Source organism: Nycticebus coucang, chromosome 11 (assembly GCF_027406575.1).
Source record: "Nycticebus coucang isolate mNycCou1 chromosome 11, mNycCou1.pri, whole genome shotgun sequence".
In the NCBI taxonomy this organism is placed as follows: domain Eukaryota; kingdom Metazoa; phylum Chordata; class Mammalia; order Primates; family Lorisidae; genus Nycticebus; species Nycticebus coucang.
The window spans coordinates 77,185,660-77,192,161 of record NC_069790.1 but is presented as its reverse complement, the minus strand read 5'-3'; the positions used below and the strand labels follow the sequence as shown (position 1 = coordinate 77,192,161).

At 42.6% G+C, this 6,502-nt stretch overlaps 1 pseudogene; it reads right to left on the bottom strand.

Annotated features, from left to right (window-relative positions):
- Positions 1-522: 522 nt before the first annotated feature.
- On the bottom strand, positions 523-1,914 carry LOC128598229 (coenzyme Q-binding protein COQ10 homolog B, mitochondrial-like; annotated as a pseudogene).
- Positions 1,915-6,502: the final 4,588 nt, after the last annotated feature.

The window sequence follows — 6,502 nt, the reverse complement described above, 5'->3', positions numbered from 1 at the left end:
CTGCAAACTACTAGAAATCGGTAGCTATTCTGGACTACTTACCAAAAACAAAAACAAAATTCACTGTTTATCTGGGAGCTAACCTCATAATGGCACTGAATTATCTACTACCACCTGTAAAAGCAATTTAAAAATAACTAAAGTGCCAGGGAACCTTCATCAACAATACTTTTAAATCAAAGTTTTTACTTGAAATATATGATTATTACTCAAAATATCCTAAGCCACAGGAAGGCCTTATAACAATAAGTTACAAATAGTCTGAATTTAATAACTTAAGCGTGATATGGTTAATATAATACATGCTGTGTGAGAACCTCAACTAAACACTTTCATTATAAGGTTTAAATCTAGGGCTGCACCTGTGGCTCGAGGAGTAGGGCGCCGGTCCCATATGCCAGAGGTGGCGGGTTCAAACCTAGCCCTGGCCAAAAACCAAAAAAAAAAAAAAAAGGTTTAAATCTATAGTTTTTTTTTTTTTTTTTTTGTAGAGATAGAGTCTCACTTTATGGCTCTAGGTAGAGTGCCATGGCATCACACAGCTCACAGCAACCTCCAACTCTTGGGCTTAAGCGATTCTCTTGCCTCAGCCTCCCAAGTAGCTGGGACTACAGGTGCCCGCCACAACGCCCAGCTATTTTTTGGTTGCAGTTCAGCCGGCGCCTTACCAGCTGAGCCACAGGCGCCGCCCTAAGTCTATAGTTTCAATTTCTGCTCAGAATAATAATGTCAATATTCTAGCAATGGTGATGACATCCTATTATTGTAAATGCAGAACATGATAATGAACATATTTCTCTCAATTACACTTGATTGAAGACAATTCTATGTACAAGTGGGTCCACACGCTTTTTGCAAATTTTTAACGGTGCAGGTTTATAATCAAAGCTGAGTTTAACAAATGCTTTCTGACTTCTGAAAAAAAAATCATGAAAGCACTAAAATCTTACAAGTGAACAAACTGAAGTTGTAAGTATACGACACCAGCTCTTCCTTCCTTTTACGTGTGATGAACTTCATGAAGCATTAACTCCCGAGGTATATTTGTTTCTGGACCATATAGCTTACATGCTCTTCTTTCAAAGGCAGCCACCATCTGCTTTACAACTTCATCAAAAAACAATGTGGCAAGCTGAGAGTGTAGAAGCGAACGAAATTCAAAAGAAATTGAAAAATCCAAGGTACACGTTCTTGGGTAGCCAGGAAGACCTGGGCTAAACCGCCAAATCCCGTCTCCAAATGCTTGAAAAGTCTCCCATCAGTACAGGATGCCTGTACCAAATGTGGTTTTACCAAGGTTGCAACTGATGGATAGCGCTCCAACACAGGTGGAAACCCAATTTCTAATCGTGTTTTACAATATCCAGATCTCTTTGATATTATGTCTGATTTTTTTTTTTTTTTGTAGAGACAGAGTCTCACTTTATCACCCTTGGTAGAGTGCCGTGGCGTCACACAGCTCACAGCAACCTCCAACTCCTAGGCTTAGGTGATTCTCTTGCCTCAGCCTCCCAAGTAGCTGGGATTACAGGCGCCCGCCACAACGCCCGGCTATTTTTTTGTTGCAGTTTGGCCGGGGCCGGGTTTGAACCCACCACCCTCGGCATGTGGGGCCGGCGCCCTACCCGCTGAGCCACAGGCGCCGCCCTATGTCTGATTTTTTGCACCAAGGAACAAAATGCTTGTAATCTTCCATTCCTGATACTACATCATACATTTCCTGCATTGAATATCCTAAAATTCTCCTCTCCGAATATTCTTTCCTTTTGTTTATAATGGTGCAGCGATTTTGAATAAAGTTCTTGCATATATCTCCTTAGGCAAAATTGAGGTATGTAGCGGAAGAGTTCTGCTCATCAGTATACCACAGGAAGCCAAATATCTGACTTTCCGCGCAGACCCCTGCGCCGGAGCCGGGGCTCCAATCGCTGTCACGGCTCCAATCGCTGTCACAGACTTAGGACAGCATCCTGAGACCACTCTTCTTAGAGCTCTCTGACCGGCCTCCTTCTTTTTTTTTTTGAGACAGAGTCTCACTTTGTTGTCCTGAATAGAGTGCCATGGCCTCATAGCTCACAGCAACCTCAAACTCTTGGGCTCAAGTGATCCCCCGCCTCAGCCTCCCAAGTAGCTGGGGCTACAGAGGTCAGCCATAACACCTGGTTATTTTTTAGAGACAGGGTCTTACTCTTGCTCAGGCTGGTTTCCAACTCCTGAGCCAAAAGATCTGCCCACCTTGGTCTCCCAGAGTGCTATGATTGAAGGAGTGAGCCACCACATCCAGCCCTTACTTTTTCTACTTTTTTTTTTTTCTTTTGAGACAGAGTCTTACTTTGAGGTAATCAAACAGTTCTATATCCTCACTGTGGTGGTGATGATTATAATAAACCAAATAAGTTATTAAAATTTGATAGAACTATATATACACATAAAGAGTGCATGTAAAAACTGGTAAAAATCTTTCTTGAGTTAATAATACTGTGTCAATGTCAATTTCCTATATTTTTCTTTTTCTTTTCTTTCTTTTTTTCGAGACAGAGTCTTGATTTTCTGCCCTCGGTAGCTGGAACTGCAGGCATCTGCCACAATGTCCAGCTATTTTTTGGTGACGGAGTCTTGCTCTTGCTCAGGCTGGTCTCGAACCTGAGATCAGCTCAAGACTACCTGTCTTGACCTGCTGAGTGCTGGGATTACAGGCGTGAGCAATCGCACCTGGCCAGGGTGTCTCACTCTTGCCTGGGCTGGTCTCAAACTCCTGAACTCAAGGTGTCTACCCACTTCAGTCTCCCAGAGTGTTAGCATGTTGAAAGTACTTCTGAGAGGACACCATGAAGCTGGTTTAAGTAGCTCCCTAAGATCCGAGGCTGGAACCAATTGTTATCCCCCGGGAAAAGGGCCTGGGCTAAGAGGATGGTGACAGGAATGGCAAGCGAACAGGAAGGAGAATGTCCTTTCCCATTCTCCAGGCCTCTGTCTTGCTCTATGGCCTCCAACTGGAAGAAGTAATGGGGAGCCCATTGGCAAAGAAGAAATGTGGTCACATTTCCCCCTTAACAGATGTGATCATACTTCCTCCATCACAAAGCTAAGAACAGAAAAGTGTTTGGGGGACTAAGATGCAAAAGTTTAATAAATGGCATCAATTGATTTTCAAAAAATGTGGCACATTTAAACAATGGGATGCTATAAAACAATGAAAATATTTGCCACATGCAACATATGGATGAGACTCACAAACACAATGTTTAGCAAAGGAAGCCAGATACAAAAGAGTAATTAGGGTATGATTCCATTTCTATACAATCAAAAAGCAGGCAGCATGAATCTGTTGTGTTGGAAGTCAGAATAGAGGTTGTCTTGGTAGGGGAAGTGACCAAAAAGAAAGGAGGAGGACTTTTGGGGATACTGGTAATACTCTATTTTCTTTTTTTTTTTTTTTATTTTTGGCCGGGGCTGGGCTTGAACCCGCCACCTCCGGCATATGGGACCGGCGCCCTACCCGTTGAGCCACAGGCGCCGCCCAATACTCTATTTTCTTAAACACAAATGTCTTCACTTAATTGTACACTTATGATTTATGCATGTTCTTATGTGTATTAGGTAACAATAAAAAAATTTGGACTAGGGAGGGTGGCTCACACTGGTAATTCTAGTATTTTGGGAGACTAAAGTGGGGGAGGATTGCTTGAAGCCAGGAGTTTGAGACTAGCCTGGACAAGACAGCAAGACCCCATCTTAACAAAAAATAAAAAATAAAAGTTTGAATTACAATTAAGCACTATATAAATAAGGATTATAAGATTATTTTTATTTTTTTTTGAGACAGAGTTTCAAGCTGTCACTCTGGGTAGAGTGCCATGGCGTCATAGCTTACAGCAACCTCCAACTCTTGGTCTCAAGCAATCCTCTTACCTCAGTTTTTCTATTTTTTAGTAGAGAAGGGGGTCTCGCTCTTGTTCAGGCTGGTCTCGAACCTGTGAGGTCAAGCAATCTACCCACCTTGGCCTCTCAGAGTGCTAGGATTATAGGCGTGAGCCACCATGCCCAGCCTTAAAAAGTTTTTTTTTTAAATGCTAAAATATATATATAAAAAAAAGCTAAAGTGGGCAGTGCCTGTGGCTCAAAGGAGTAGGGCGCTGGCCCCATATGCTGGAGGTGGTGGGTTCAAACCCAGCCCTAGCCAAAAAAAAAAACAACAAAACTGCAAAAAAAAAAAAAAAAGCTAAAGTATGTTTTATCTCAGCTGTGTGCGGTGGCTCACACCTGTAATCCTAGCACTCTGGGAGGCCAAGTGGGAGGATTGCTTGAGCTAAGGAGTCTGAAACCAGCCAAAGTAAGAGTGAGATCCCATCTCTATTAAAAATAGAATAGGGTGGCGCCTGTGGCTCAGTGAGTAGGGCGCCGGCCCCATATGCCACAGGTGGCAGGTTCAAACCCAGCCCCGGCCAAACTGCAACAAAAAAATAGCCAGGCGTTGTGGCGGGTGCCTGTAGTCCCAGCTGCTCGGGAGGCTGAGGCAAGAGAATCACATAAGCCCAAGAGTTAGAGGTTGCTGTGAGCCGTGTGACGCCACGGCACTCTACCCGAGGGCGGTACAGTGAGACTCTGTCTCTACAAAAAAAAAAAAAATAATAAAAAAATAAAAAATAAATAAAAATAGAATAAATTAGCTGGGTGTGATGGCACACTCCCGTAGTCCCAGCCCTTCAGGAGGCTGAGGCTTAAATCCAGGAGTTTGAGGTTGCTGTGAGTTAGGATGATGCTATGGCACTCTACCCTGGGCAACAGAGTGAGACTCTGTATTAAAAAAAAAAGTATATTTTATCTCTATACTTACCAGAAAATTATAGATAGACATTTTGAAGAACTGATTATGAAATATAAAGATTATGGTATGAATTACAAAGAAATGACAATGAAAAATTCTTCATCTCTCTCACCTTTTCTCCTTCATGAGAAGGACCCACTTCCAACTTTAAAAGTGCTCTAAAAACCCGTAGCTCAGTGAGTAGGGTGCTGGCCACATACACTGAAGCTGGCAGATTTGAGCCCGGCCTGGGCCTGCTAAACAATGACAACTGTAAGCAAAAAATAGCTGGGTTGGTGGTGCCTGTGGCTCAGTGAGTAGGGCACCGGCCCCATATACCGAGGGTGGCAGGTTCAAACCCAGCCCCGGCTGAACTGCAACCAAAAAATAGCCGGACGTTGTGGTGGGCGCCTGTAGTCCCCGCTGCTCGGGAGGCTGAGGCAAGAGAATCGCGGAAGCCCAAGAGCTGGAAGTTGCTGTGAGTCCTGTGACATCATGGCACTCTACCGAGGGCGGTAAAGTGAGACTCTGTTTCTACAAAACAAAAACAAAAACAAAAAATAGCTGGGCATTGTGGTGGGCGCCTATAGTCCCAGCTACTCGGGAGGCTGAGGCAAGAGAATCGCTTAAGCCCAAGAGTTTGAGGTTGCAATGAGCTGTGATGCCACAGCACTCTACTGAGAGTGACAAAATAAGACTTTGTCTTAAAAAAAAAAGGAAGAAAAATCTTCCTGAGATTATAAAGAATGCATGTTTAACTGTGAACAAAATAATACTAAGTTTATTATTATATTAGATTTTATGTTGTATTTTTTCATTATTTATAATAAAATGGAAAGCCAAATTCTTATACTCACAGAGCTCAAGTTTTGGGAAATTCTATCATGGCTATATCCATGTCTAAATGCTTGGAAGAAATGGAGCCTAGGGGGCGGCGCCTGTGGCTCAAGGAGTAGGGCACCAGTCCCATATGCCGGAGGTGGCGGGTTCAAACCCAGCACCGGCCAAAAAAAAAAAAAAAAAAAAAGAAATGGAGCCTAGGGTGGGAAAACTCAGCATAGATTATGGCCAGACCATTTAATTTATTTAGTTATATGCTAGTGTATTAGTGAATAGTCTAAATTCTAAATTGATCCTAATACAGTCCCGGGCAAATCGTTAGCATCATTTTTGAGCTGGCTTATGTAAGTGTCCATTTATGCATTTTACTTATAACAAGCTTGTTACTATTGATATTTTCTCTAGTTAACCTAGTCTCCATTCCCTTTTTATTCATCTGAATGTTGAACATAAAATTTCCCTCTCATTTTTACTTTTTTTTTTTTTTTTAAATTTTCTTTATTTTTTCTTGTGGTTTTTGGCTGGGGCTGGGTTTGAACCCGCCACCTACGGCATATGGGACCAGCGCCCTACTCCTTGAGCCACAGGCGCCGCCTCATTTTTACTTTTTAAACAAACACCAGAATAAGAATTCTCTAAGGCTTCTCACTCAAAGTCAGCGGCATTTAAAGAAAAGAAAGAATGACTCCTTGTGGTGATTTTAAAATATGTTCTACACTGTTTGACAATCCTCCCATCAAGAAGTGGAGCTTAATTGCCTCCTTGGAGCATGTGCTGTTACTTGTTTCTGAGGAGTAGAATGTGGCAGAAATGATGAATTGTGACTTCTTAGGGTAGGTCATAGAAGGCATAGCA